General features: G+C 36.1%; 1 long non-coding RNA gene across 1 annotated transcript in view; it reads right to left on the bottom strand.

Moving 5' to 3' along the window:
• LOC141506006 (uncharacterized) overlaps positions 1-14990 on the bottom strand; it is a 134323-nt gene that overhangs the window by 21902 nt on the left and 97431 nt on the right. The window contains exon 5 of the long non-coding RNA XR_012473751.1: positions 12737-12812. This is a non-coding gene — a long non-coding RNA (uncharacterized LOC141506006). The remainder of the gene's footprint in view (positions 1-12736; positions 12813-14990) is intronic.

Here is a 14990-nt window from a genome sequence, read left to right on the forward strand (position 1 = left end):
GCAGAGAGTTAGAAAAAAGGAAGTAGATGCACTAATTGTAGGAAGTCTTCTCAAGAAGTTTAGCCATGAAAGGGAGAAAAGGTAAAGGATGTAGCAAGGATAGGAAAATCAAGTGAAGTTTTTTTTGAGAATGGAGGAGAAGTGTGCATGTTTGTAGGCATTAGGGAATCAGTCAGTAGATAGGAAAAGATTAAAGATTCACAGAATTATTGAATCTAGAGTTGAAAGAGGTCTCAGAAGCCATACAGTCCAGTCAATTCCTAAACAAGAATTGTCTCTCTACCATCACCTATGTGATTATCCAGCCTCTGCTTGCAGACCCCAGGAGTTGGGGCAATCCAATCCTGTGATAGCACCTTCCACTTTTGGATAGGTATAATGACTATGAATTCTTTCCTTCTACCAAGTCTAAATCTCGCTATCTTCCATTCACTACCCCATTGACTCTCTGCTCATTGCAAAGAGCTATGTATATTAGTGGATTAAGTCAACATCATGTCTGGGAAAATTTTTTCCCAGTCACTTTATTTTTGTGTTTGGTTAGAATAATCTTCTTTTGAATTACAATAGGTTCATAAAAGACTTAAACTATATTATTTAAAATCTTGCTTTCCAGGGGGCAATATTCATGACCTCTTCACATGCACTTTCTGGTAGTGACATCAGTTAGGTCTGCTCAGTGTACTTATTTGTACCCTGAACTCTGAAGCTAAGCAGAAAGAGAGAGGGATTAACTCCTCTTCCATATGACACCCCTTCATATATGTGAAGATTACTAACATCTCCTCAGTCCTCCCTTCTCTAGTGAAACATCCTCATTTCCTTCTAATGATCTTCATGTGGCAATTACCAATTTCCTCATCTTGCTTGCCTTTCTTTGGATAATAGTTCCATTTTATCAGTAGCCTTCCTAAAAATGGAACATTTCAAACTGATGCAAAACAAAAGAATTATCACCTCCCTCACTCAGTACACCCTGCTTCTTTTAATATTGCCTAGAATCATATAAGCTTTCTTTAGTTTCCATGTCCTACTCTTTACTCCATTAGATTATGAGCTAGACTCTTGTGGGGGTTTTTGTATCTTTAACAGTAGGTGCTTAATAAATTTTTTTGACTCACTGTTCAACTTATATATACCTGCCTTAAAATAAGCAGATCTTTGTTTAACATTGATGATTTTTTATGTTAATCCCTTATAAAGTGAATTTAGATTTCAGAATTCCTGCTCCAGAAGAGTAATTTCCTTCCTATCAGAAAATAATAATAGCTAACTTTTAAATAGCATCTATCATGTGCCAAGTATAGCGATAAGCTTTTCATTGATATTATCTTATCTCCAGAAGTAGATGGGTCATAGGTGGTATAACTCCCATCTTACAGAAGAGGAAACTAAAAAAAGCAACAAAGACTAAGTAGATGGGTCTAGTAACTTTGGTAATGGTGTCAGTATTGCCCTTTTGTAGTATACAGAGTTGGGCCTAAAGAAGGGATGACAAATCTACCCTCATTCTGTGAGCCATCTATCAATGGCTGCCAAAAGGCTCCATGGGAATAAATAATAACCCTGGAATACTGATGCCAGGAACAAAAAAATGCATGTAAAGGGGCCAAGCAAGATTTTAAATAATATGGTTTATTTTTTCATAGAAGCATTGCAATTCAAAAGAAGTAATTCTAACCATCCACACAGAAAAATAAAGTGGCTGAAAAAATTTCCTAAATATATTATTGAATTAATCTATCTGAAATAAGCACTGGGGACAGATAAAGGGCTAGGTTCCAGAATTGAGTAAGAAGATTAAATTAAGTTGTAACCCACCAAGAAGCTGTATATTTTCAATGAACCTAAATTGTCCCTTTTGATGAAAGCTTTTCTTTTTACACCAATATTTCCCTTGTAATCCTACATAGCTGTGAATGATGAAACACAATGATCCCAAAGTAATCAAACTGTTAAGCTTTCCAAAGAGACACATGGTAGCTATGTAAAAAAAGCTGCATATTAACAATAATGATTTTTGTTAAGAATTCATTCAAAAGACATCAGCAGTGATGTACATGAGCAGAAAATGAAGTAAACCAGTCACATAGTGAGAGTTAAGGACAACAGATGGACAGCCCAGTGTAGCACATCTCTACCACACAGATATTAAAAGAAAGAAAGAAATTCTTCCTACACATAACCATATCTCCAATGGAGAATATACAGAAAGACAAGAGCTAGGCATGGTAACACATGATTATAATCCTTGCTCCTAGGGGAAGTCCAGCCTGATGGATTACTTGAGTTCTGTACCCCTGAGCTGCAGAAGAACTAAAGAAGACCAGATGTCTTTAAGGTTGGCACCAATATGGTAACATCCCCCACACCCACAAATACAAGAGCAGGGGTGACACAAGTCCTCCGAAGGAGAGGAAAACCTGCCCAGTTGGAAACAAAGGTGATCAAAACTTCCATGCCCTTCAAAAGTGGGATCAAACTATTGAGTCCTGCTGTATTTTCAGTAAAGGCAAGATAGGGAGAATCAATCTCCAAAAGCAAAAACAAACCAAAAGACACAAATAAGAATCACACGGGATAAGAAAGAATGGTACCAAACTGGTGGATAAAATAGCTCTGGATGAGATATTAGATTTATCCAAGTATTAAAAGATAGAGTCTGTGAATTAAAATCCTTTTATAGGCAATGAACTCAGGTCTTTCCTTTAAGCTTAAGAATATATGAGTTATTTAGATGTGGAGAGGAAAACCTGATAGAATCCTCCAGTCTTCTCTTCTCTGTTCAGGTGTACAACTACATTAAGGACAAGTTAGGATGAGCCCGTTACACAGAGCAGTCAGTATCATGTGCATGACTAGAAGGGACCAGAAGAAAATGTACAAAAGAATGGGTCAAGGGCCAGGACTGTTGAACTCTGGAACAGAAAAATTTGCCCAGCATAGAAGTCATAGGAAGCATTCTGCAGATGTCAGAAAGTGGTAATAGATTCTCACTCTAAAACCCATGTGGACCGTGCTAGAAGTCAATTATAAACAAAGCAAGGCAAGGATTTGTCCAAGGGTGCCAAAATTCAAAGCATATTTATATCACCCATACTATTTCAGCAAGTAGAAATAGCAATTTTACTTAACAACTAGTTAGCAAAAAAAGTTTGTTAAAATATAAGAAGCTACCAGATATGCGTGGATTTTTAGAAGACCCATCTGTGAGCCACTATAATAATTAATTTTCCTTCTTGCTTAATTGAGTTTATCTTAATTACTTTTTGTATTATTTTCACAGCATAAATTATAAAGCTGATTTTGGGGTACATTTCATGTTGCTTCCCTCAATGGGGGTACCATTTGCCCAAGGTGCCAAAATTGCCAGTTACCAGCTCTTCTAGAAGCCAAGGGAACATTTATGAAAACCAGTCTTCCCTGTAAGGGAGAAAATATCATATTTACTGACCATGAGGAGTGGAATCATGTATTCAATTCAACTGGGTGCAGGGATTCAGCAATTAGGAGTTGACTGGATAAATGGTGTTTGCAAAGAACCACCACTTCAGCCCTGAAACCTTAGAACAATATAAAGAAACAGAAAAATAATATCTCAAAGAGCACAAGGCCAAATGAAACCTTACTTAAATACCAAGTTCTGAAAGCTGTCCAAGAAACTGTTTTAAAATAATCAGTTATAAAACAAATGCCTTTAAATCAACAAGTTGAGAACCAAAGAAGTATCAAAAGAGATTAATTAGTATCAATTGTTCCAAATATCCCCCCAAATTAATCTTACATGCTTTTTTTAAGGCCACAGAATCTGAATCCATGAAGATGAGGTCATTGAATTGCAAAATTTTCTGGACCAGGACAGCATTCTAAAATCATAAGCTACTTTTACCCACAGAAGAAATTTGTTGGAAAGAAGGAACAAATAAACTTGCTTACTTATTTTTCCTAGAAGAAAACAATTGAATCTTCAACACTCATTTAGGGATGACTGAAACCAGATTGTGCACAAGATGGTCTTCAGGCTCTGGACAGCCAACATGGTTTGGTCTTCCTGGGGAGTTTCTTTGTGCTGGCATTAACTTTTAGCTGTATGTGTGTGTGTGTGTGTGTGTGTGTGTGTGTGTGTGTGTGTGTGTGTGTGTATTTTCCTTTTAAAGACAAATAAATTTTAAAGAGAAAAGGCTATTTGTGAGCTGTGAAAGATTGGTGTGCAACACAGAGAAAAGTGTCCAAATGGAGAACTTCAGGAAAAAGAAAGAAAATTCAATTTGTAAGTAGTGCATAATCTTCCAGTGTTTACTACTCAGGCAAACCTGAATTCCTCTATCAATTCTAAAGTGGAATTAGCCTCTGGGCATCTCATTTGGTTTCTTGAGACTTCAGTTTAAATATACCTCCAGAAATTTAACTGCTGAGCTCACTTCTCTCTCCATAGCATCCAGATGGTAAATACATGCGTATGGTCACAAAAGTTAAGGTGCTAATGATTTTAATGATGATAGAACATCTTAATTAAAACAAATTATTAATCTCAACATCAAAAGTAGAAAAACAGGGCCAAATAAAAGATCTTCTCTGCTGCTCTGAGGGAAATTTAATTTAAGGTGGGGAGGGGGGTGAATACTGAGGGACTTGGCAGTTTTCTAGCAAACATGTTCACACACGGGGCCTTGGTAATCAAGGCACAGGATCTTATTTAAGCTAACAAATCACCAGCCTTCACAAAGGAACTATGAGGGACTCTAATTAATGTGCTAATTGTTCTCCCTTTTAAAGACTATGGCCCCTGTTGCTATGGTACATTTGATATTGTGCTGCTACAGTAAAAGCTGCTTGATGCTCAAAAGAGATGACTCTGAATGAACATGCAGTAAAAAGGAAAGTGTTGAATTCAGAGTCAAGGGTCTTAGATTCAAATCTCAGCTCTAATTTACCTAACTTACCACCTGGGTGACCTCCTAGCAGTTGCTTAGATTGAATTCAGTTCAATAAGCAGTGGTAAGAATTTGGAGTGAATTTGGAGTCACAGATCCTGAGGGTAAACCCCAGATCTGCCATGATAATCTTGGGCAAGTTGCAAGGGTCTCAGTTCCCCCCATCTTTAAAAAGAGAGAAATTGGGCTTAGATGGCTTCTAGAGTCCATTGCAGTGTTAAATCTATGATGCTAGACTACATTGGGAACACAAAGACATCAACGAGTTTATATGGACGGAGAAAGGGAGAGTAGCAGAAGGGCAGGAGGGACAAAATACATACAAAACAATAACTACTAAATGTATGCAAAATAAATGCAAAAATAGTTGGGGAAAGAAATAGGAGAGATCTCTTGGAGGAGAAAAACTTTGAGTTTAGCCTTGAGAGCATCTAGGTTTCTTCATCTGTAAAATTTCAACCTTAAGTTTTCTTGGAGAACTTAACCCTTTCATCTCTAGAATTTTCAGTCTGTCCACTCTTCCCATCTCCAAAACGGATTAATGAGTGAGTCATATCAGGCCAACTCCCACAAAACTAATATTACATTTCCCCTCTACTCATCTCACCAGTTGCCTTGCCACCACTCTCCCACCTCCTTCTCCCCTCACCACTCCTTCTAGTTTAGAACCATAATCAAATTAATGTGGCCCTTGCTACCTGAAAATATGAGTCATTATAGTATAGCTCCACTCACTATCTCTGAAATTTTCTAAATCAAATACTCCTCCCTCATAGTTACTTGTCTATATGTGTTGCTAGGGCAACTTCATAGTACAGTGGATAAAGTCCTGGGCCAAAAGCTAGGAAGACTCAGCTTCATGAGTCCAAATCTGTTCTCAGAACTTACTAGTAGTGTGACCCTGGAAAAGTCACTAGACTTTCTACTAGAGTGGCAAATCACTTGTCTATCTCTGTCAAGAAAATTCCAAAATGGGATCATGGAGAGTCTGAAATGTGACAACAAAAATATCTGATGCTTCCCCCATTCTAATATAAGCTCCTTGAGTACAGTCATTTAGTTCTCAGTTTCATTTCTGTATCCCCTGAGTTTAGTACAGTGTTGGACAAACACTAAGTACTTAATAAATGTATCTTCATTCTTTGGATGGGACCCCATGACCTCACTATTGCTAGTGAGTAAACTGCAGCTCATTAGTAATGGGGAACTTGTTTGAGAAACATGATAATAGCAAGAAGAAAGGACTAAAGAAATCAGTTCTTTGCAACACTCTTGGTTAGACTGCAATAGATGTAAATCCTTTGGAAAATAATGTGGCAACATACAATAAGAGAAAAAGCAGTGGGAACATCTTTGCACTACTAACTTCTGATGCTAGTACTTTATCTCACAATTATCTTTTAAAAAAAAAGCACCTAGCTGTAGAAAAATATTCACAGCTGCCCTATTTGTAATGACAAAAACAATAACTGGAAACAACTCATGTACCCAACTTTTGGAGAGTAACTAAAAAAAGGCACATTAATATAATAAAATATTATGACGGTATAAATATGATAAATATAAAGCATAAAAAATAGAGAAAGTGTTATACAGGCTAATGCAAAAAAATCAAACCAGAACTAAACACACTCTGCATATTAGCATATGAAAGAAAAGAAAGGAAGGAAAAAGGATAGGAAAATAAGACAAAATTGGTAGAGGTTTTCCTAGAAGGAAATCCAAAGGAAAAATTATGTTTTTTAGTTGTTTATTGATTGTTAACTTGTTTAAAGTTAAGGGTTTGGGAGGGATTTTAAACCCCATATTACGATCCTATGTAATATGGCAGTGACTGAGGGCAGAAAGATAAATAGATCTATTCCTACCATCAAAGAGCTTTTACTAGGGGGGCAGCTAAGTGGTGCAGGGAATAGAGCACCAACCCTTGAGTCAGGGAGACCTGAGTTCAAATTTGACCTCAGACACTTAATACTTACTCAGTTGTGTGACCCTGGGCAAGTCATTTAATCCCATTACCTTGCCCCAAAAAATCAAAAACAAGCAAACATACAAAAAAAAAAGAGCTTTTATTGGAGGGGAGGGAGGGAAGAGGAGGGGAGGAAGTGGTATTACAGAAGGGAAAAGAGAAGCAAAATATGTACAAAAAATATAAAATATATGCAAAATAAATATAAAAACAGTTGGAGCAGAATTTATAACAAGTTTTTATATGTTTACTTGGCTGTTATTGTTGATAACTAATCAATTTAACATCCTTTTTTAAACCATCAATAAGGACATGTAAGGCCTGAAAAAAAGGTCAAAGGATCATAGGTTTAGAGACTGAAGGGATCTTAGAGATCAACTAGTGTTACCTCCCCTTTTACAATGAGGAAACTGGACCTCAGAGACATGACTTGCCCAAGCTCATGGAAACAGCAAGCAGTAGAACTAGAATTTATATGCTGGTCCTCCTCTGTCTCCAAATACAGCACTCTTTTTTCTATGCCATGCTGTTGCTCAAGTGATACGCACAGAATATTTAAAGATCAGAAGAGTGAATGTGCTCCCCCCACACACATGCACACACACTCACTAGTTAGATTTTGAAATAATAGTTCAAATTTCTGTAGCTTTACTGCTAGGGCAAATAAGGCTCAGAGAAAGGTTAAGTGGCCTGTCCATAGGTCACTTAGTTAATAAATTTCAGACCCAAGATTCAAACACATATCTTGATTCCAAGTCCTCTGCTCTATTACCCCATGCTGTCTTTCTGAGAATTTATAGAAGGATATGGACAAGAGTAACCCAGGATGGGTGGCTAGATAGTGCAGTGAATAAAACACCGGCCCTGGAGTCAGGAGTACCTGGGTTCAAATCCAGTCTCAGACACTTAATAATTCCCTAGCTGTGTGGCCTTGGGCAAGCCACTTAACCTCATTTTGCCTTGCAAAAAAAAAAAACCCTAAAAAAAAAAGAGTAACACAGGATGAGAAAATATGGATGGATCCCAAGTTGCTTGGGGAGAAGGAATGACCACAACTGGGAGATAACAAATTTGTGGAAGTAACAAATATGTACAACATTTTGTCTATTTAACTCATTGTTGGGAGAAAGGAGGCAGGAGGCATAGCAAAAGATAGCTAGAGCTGGGCTCAAGAGAGTCATATCCTAGCTCTAATACTAGCCAGTTGATCCTGAGCAAGTCATTCCAGTTCTGAGCCTCAGTTTTCATATCTCTAAAATGATAATAATATTTACATAATCAAACCTCAAGGTTTGTTATTAAGTAGGTACATTATAAATCTCAAATCTCTATTGAAAGATGAATTATTATTTCAGCTGAATACAAGTGACATTAAAAATTCATTTCAATTCACTATTTTGGTATTTAATTTTTTCTATACTTAGGTTATATTGGGTTAACCAAAGACAGGCTTTCCATATCACATTTATACAGATAATTTCACTTGAACTCACAATATACAGTACAACCTCACAAACAGTAGGACTTCTATTAACTAGATTATGAGATGTTTGAGCTTCATTCAATTTTCCAATTAACTAACAGCTAAAGAAAAAACAACAATGTTTTTGTAACCCTTCCTCCTTCCCTGTACCTAAAATTGTTTTACATATGGTAGTACTCAATACATATTTGTTGAAAAAATAAATTTCAATCCTCCTTGGAAAATCTCTCTAAAACATCCAGAATATTGTAAACAATGATGACAGTAATGTAAATGAAGAGAACACTAGAAGAAAGTCATACTCAGAGTAATTGTAATAACCAGTCTCAGTTCCAGATAACAAATAATGAAAACTACTCCCTTCCTCTCAGCAGAAAAGTGGGGGAACACAGAGGCAGAACACATTGTTAGACAGTCATTGGATAAGCTATTTTTGCTTAAATGTTTCTCTTTGTTAAAAGGGAAGGTTCAATTCAAAAAACAGGGGATGAGGGGAAGGAGATTATTTAGAAATGGCCATGACATAAAATCAAAAAGTATCAATAAATCTTATTTAAAAAAAGTTCTAGGAAAAATACATTTGTCCATTTCCTTGATTCATAAGAATCAAACACTGATTTTGATTTTGATTTTTAACTGTCAATAGTATCTCGAACAACCTCTGGGTCAAAATTCTAAATGCGAAATCTTACTAAAATTGAATAACAGATGCAGAAATGTTCACAGAATTGTCAATCAGAAGAGATCTCAATGATGGTCTATTCTGTCCTGTACCCTATTACATATCTAATAAGTGGTCATTCGTTCTTGGCCTAAAGACCTTCCATGAATAACTCACTTCTCAGAGGAGTCTATTTCAGTTTTTGTATAGCTATAACTGTTAGGAAGTTTTTTTTCTCACATTGAGTCTAAATCTGTCTTTTTTTGCTCTTTATTTCTGTCAGGTAGTCCTAATAGAATGTAAGCTTCTTGAGGGCAGGGACTACTTTGTTTTTATGTTTCTATCTCCATCACTGAGCACATCTAACTCATATCAGGCATTTAATAAATAGGGAGTGAGGTTAATTTAGTTGTAACTTTTAGGAGCAAACAGAAGGTTTTTAATCCATATTTTACAATTCAGGTCCTTCACAGGCTTGAGGACAGCTCTCTTATACTCTTTTTTTCCTCCCCAAATGAATGCTTATTAGGGAGTTTCCTATATTGAGAGGCACTGTGCTAAGCACAGCAGATACAAAGAAGGATAAAAGATGGCTTCTGTCCTCAAATGAGTTCACAATCTAATGGGAGACAGAACATGCAAGCAATGTACAAAGAAGACATATTTACAGGGATAAAGTGAGGAATAATCTCAAAATGGATAACAGAATGAATTTTTATCTGTTTATTAAAATAATATATTAAGGATGAGAATCTAGAACTCTCATACTCTCTTAAGTTTTCTCTTCTTTAGGTCAAACATCCTCAGTTTTTCAAAATGATCTCCTTATGGCAAGATCTCAAGTCTTCTCACACTGGGATTCTAATTCCTGGAATTCTTCAAGAAAAGGCTGGATCATCATTTCTAGGTGAGAGGGTAATGGGAATTCTTGTTCAGAAACAAATTGAATGCAATGATCTCTGAGATCTCTTTCAACTCTGTGAATCTTGAGTTTCTCTTTGCTTATTGGCTACTTCCTTAATGCATACAAACATACCTACATCTCTCTCATTCTCAAAAAAAAACCTCACTTGATCTAATCATCAGTACTTTGTTGTTATTGTTATATACTTTGTTCAGTCATAATTGACTCTCTGTGACCTCATTTTGGATTTCCTAGGCAAAAATATTAGAGTGGTTTGCCAGTTCCTTCTCCAGCTCATTTGAGATGAGGAAACTGAAGCAACCAAAGTTAAGTGACTTGGCCCAGGGTCATACAACTAATAAGCATCTGAGATCAGATTTGAACTCAGAAAGATATGTTTTCAGGACTTAAGTTCAGCACTTTATCTACTACTCCACATAGCTGTCCCTAAACTTCAGAATTACTATAGCATATACCTCTTGCTTTTTTGTGGCTAATCTCGCTGAGAAGAGTGTCTACAGGCAGTATCTCTACTTAACTTTCCTCTCACTCACTTCTTAACTCTGCCATATGGCTTTTGATCTTATCATTCAGCTGAAACTTGCTCCCTCCAAATTTGATCTCTTAATTACTTCCAGAATGACTATTTTATCATCTCAAAAATCCTTCAACTATTTATTGATCATTAATTATGTACAAAGCATTGGTGATATACTGGGGAATATTCACTGATAATTAAAATAGGATCATTGACCTCTTCACTCTAGCAGGGAACCATATAACAAATACACAGATATATCACAATAGAATGATTACAATGTAACCTCATACTCAAAGTCCAGTGGTATGTGATTCTTCTCTCATTCATGGAGAACAATTCTCTGATCCTGCATGAAGTTCTCTACTGCAAAAGCAGTAAATTTCCTGGTTTTCTTAAAGTTACTGAGTTATTTTGCAGTTTTAGTTGTTTGGGGTATTGCTGACTTCCAAATTCAAAAGAGAAAATGAAAGAGGTCAACCTTACCTCAGATTGTTGGAGAAAAAGATTTTGGAGAAACAGGAAAGGAGCTAGCAGTCTCTATATCTCCAACTTGCTACACAAGAGATTTGGGGGAACTCTTCCATGAGTGAGATCTAGTATTCTCTCTCTTGGTTGAGCTGAGTTACCTGACTCCTAATGGAAGAGTTCCTTTACTCTGTAGTATCTGGTATATATTCTCTTATGTATACTTTCACTGATTTCTGTTTTGCTATCAAATTGAATAATTCTTTGATCATTCCTAAGTATATTCACTGTTCATCTAGTACATGGTTCATTCAAGTTCATCTTGATGGGAAGTCAAGTCTTAGGGCCTTGCTCTTCCCATAATGAAAAGCAAGCAGAAGTTAGATTGAACCTGAAAATAATATCCTTTAACAAATAGTATTTAAGGGACCAGATCTAGCCTAGTACCTATTCTGAGAGAACAGAATGGCTTCTGCTTCATCTGTGGGCAGGAATTAAAGTCTCCCAAGAAGAAGAATAGGGGAAGAAAAGACAAGAGGTGTCTATCCTGCCTCTCTTTGAGCCACACAATAGGGGGACGGACTTTAACATAATACTAAAAATAGATTATAACAAAAGATATAAAAGGAACAATGTAAAATTGATAAAAAGGAAACAGTCTTCCTTCAGTAATCAGGGAAGGCATTTAAGTTGAGCATCCTTTTCTGGAAGACTAGAAAAGTATTTGGGTAGGATTGGCTAAGGAAAATACTTGGGATTCCATATATAGGGAACTAAGGTAGAATTCATTCAATTTGCAAGCATCTATTAAAATTACATTATTCTAGATTCCAGAGAAGATATAAGTATAAATAAGACAGTAGATTGCCCTCAAAGGAAATTGCATTCTGATTGTAGAGATCCTTGCAGTTATTCTAAAGATTTTTTTTACTAAATCCCTTGTAATTACTCTTTTTGACCATTTTTTTTCTAAAACCACATGCTAAAAATGTCCTGTCCATTACAGATTCTGACTAATTTGGTTGTAGTTATAAGGTAACTTTGTTCAATGACGTTTCAAGACAATTATAAAGCAAATCATAAAACATAGCTATACATACTTTCCAAAGCTATTTGCTACTATTATGGGGAATGCCCAACACAAAGTCCAAATGAAAAAGAAATTCTTTATAGATATGAGGTCTGCTATAGATGTGATGCTCCTGTTTAAGATTACACTGTGTTAAATTGTATCAATCTCTCAAGAAAGACCTCACCTGGGAGGTGGTTTTAGAGTTAATCCTGGAAAGAACCCACAGGTGTGCCTATCCATAGCCCATGGGTCACATGATGCCCTCAAAGTCCATTCATGTAACATTATTACATTATTTTATTGTTATACTCACTGGTAATATGAGTTAAATTGTAGTCATAAATAAATATTAAGTTCTATATACAGCCCTTGATATTGTTTGTTAGGTGCTACAGGCCAGAAGGGCTAAAAGGTTGGATGCCCATGATAAAGATTTGAAGAATCAGAGGGAAGGAGGATGTGCATTCCAGGCATGGAGTGTCACAGATGAGCAACAACCAGAAGGCAAGTTTGACTGGACCATAGTGTATAAGACCCCCTAGATACTCTAGTATACATAACATAATACATAATACATAATAAAATAGATTGAGAAGGAATTGAAATGTCAAGTGGAAGATTTTTATTTTTTATAAAGGAGGCAATTCAGAGCCACTGGAGTTTATTAAGGAGGGAAATTACATGGTAATACAAACTTGAAAACTCACTTTGACAGCTGTGTAGAAAAATAGGTAACAAATAGCCCACAGTCAGCAAGTGATCTTCAAAACTCCTGGGTGCCATCTGGAAACAGATTACAATGTAACTGGGAAATGTGTAACAAAATAAATAAAAAATACAACTGAAATCATTTTGATTTGAGCTTTTCTAAATAGTTATATGTCAGTAGGGATCCATTTCTATTAAAGTTTGACACTACTTGAGGATAGATTGAAGTAGGCAGAGATCTGATACAAGGAGATCAATTAAGAGTGTTGCAATTGTCCTTGCAATAAAGTGATAACAGGTTGAACTAAGGTGGTGGTTGTACAAGTGGACAGAAGGGTACAGGTGGTAAAAATGTTATTAGAGATAGAAACAAGGTCTGACAGTCCATAGAACTAGACCATCAGTACATTCATATTAGACAGACAATGAGCATGATCAATGAACTGGACCCAGAATTGAACAAGAAGAGGAGAGATGCTCTCTTGGGGAAATGATCTAGGACTTTTAATGATATCAATTGTTTCCATGAAAACAAGGTATATCTTTATTCTTATGGTTATTCTATATGGCATTTATATGGCATGAGCAAAGCATACTTTTTAAAACTTCTATGTTTTTTTCTTCTTTCTCATTTTTCTCCCTTAGTTCTAATTCCCCTTTTTTAGGATCTTAGTATTATGAAGAAGTAATTCTCCAAAAAGGTCTCTTTCCTAGTATCTGTCCTTAGATCCTTAGAATCTCTAAAAAGTAGTAGAGATGAGTTAAGTTACAACATATTACTAATGAAGACTTACACAGAAAAAACAGGTCAAAGAATATTTGAAGAGATAAATGATTGAGAAAGAAAGTAAGCTAAGAGTGAGAACACTGAATAATGGAAGAACTGTCTATGTATTTCACTGGTATCCATGTAATCTTTAAGACATTCAAAGAACAATACCCAGTGAATTGATGATTCCCTGTCAAAAATTTAGCTGTCATGGACAAGTGCCAGTCCATGATGACAAGTGCCACACATGATGAAAAGACCTATTTAATATTTAATTTAATTTAATTTAATATTTATTTAATATTTTATTTAATATTTATTCTTGAAGAGTACCCATTGACTTCCCTTGCCACCAAATCTAGAAACCTACCATTTCTTTAGGACTTAACCTTTTAATCTCTAGAATTCTCATCTGATGGTCTGACTGGTGAGGCTTCCCAAGTGTGAGAAATGATTCATTTGGACTGTTACTCTATTCCAGTATATTTTATATAAATCATATAGAGATAATTAGATAACATAGGTTCATAGAATAGGCCTTTATAGTAGGTCTCAGACTTTAATCCAACATTCATCACCACTTGTTTACCAGTTATAAGGTTCACTTGTGCAACCACAAGAATGCTGACAAAGATATCTCCATCCTGTTTTGCTCAAATTCCATGTCCAATGCCAGTGTGGGTGGGATTGGACAATTTTGGACCCCACACAGGGGCCTACTATTTCAGGCAGGCCTCAGTCATTCTTTACTCTCTACTGCTGCCTGTCCATTTTCTCAACAACTGCTTCCCTAAGCATGCCTTCTTCCCACCTTTCCAGTTCCAGAAATACAATCAATACTGCCATTAATCTTAAAGAGAATGTGCTCAACCAGGTACCATTTCAACTACTTCTTGGCCACTGTTCCCCATATGTGTTGTCTTCTTCATCAAAATGTAGGCTTCTTCACTGGCCCTGGAGTCAGGAGTACCTGGGTTCAAATCTGGTCTCAGACAATTAATAATTACCTAGCTGTGTGGCCTTGGGCAAGTCACTTAACCCCGTTTGCCTTGCAAAAACCAAAAAAAAATGTAAGCTTCTTGAGGACAGAACCTCAGGAAGATCTTCACTTTCATTTTCATAAACCCTAACACTAAACTCAGAGTTTGGTAATTACTGAGTTCCCTCTAAATGCTTTTCTTGTTCATAAATTCCTCATTGAGATAACAGATTCATTGAATTAAAGAGGTACAGAAGTAAGGAAAAAGCGTTCTTGAACTATTCTTCCCAAAACAAAAAAATATCCTGTCCCTTTACAGACTTTCTGTTTGAGGATAAGCAAGTCATTTCTCTTTTCTAGCCTCAGGTTCCTTACCTGTAAGATGAGGGAAAGTGACTTGGATCATCTCGAAGTTCCCCCAAAGAGATAAGACATTTTATGTTTTTTGCTCTAACAATCTATCTTCTACAGTTTCTTCTAACCTTCAATTATCAAAACAGTAAAC

The sequence above is a fragment of the Macrotis lagotis genome, chromosome 1, assembly GCF_037893015.1.
Source record: "Macrotis lagotis isolate mMagLag1 chromosome 1, bilby.v1.9.chrom.fasta, whole genome shotgun sequence".
In the NCBI taxonomy this organism is placed as follows: Eukaryota; Metazoa; Chordata; class Mammalia; order Peramelemorphia; family Peramelidae; genus Macrotis; species Macrotis lagotis.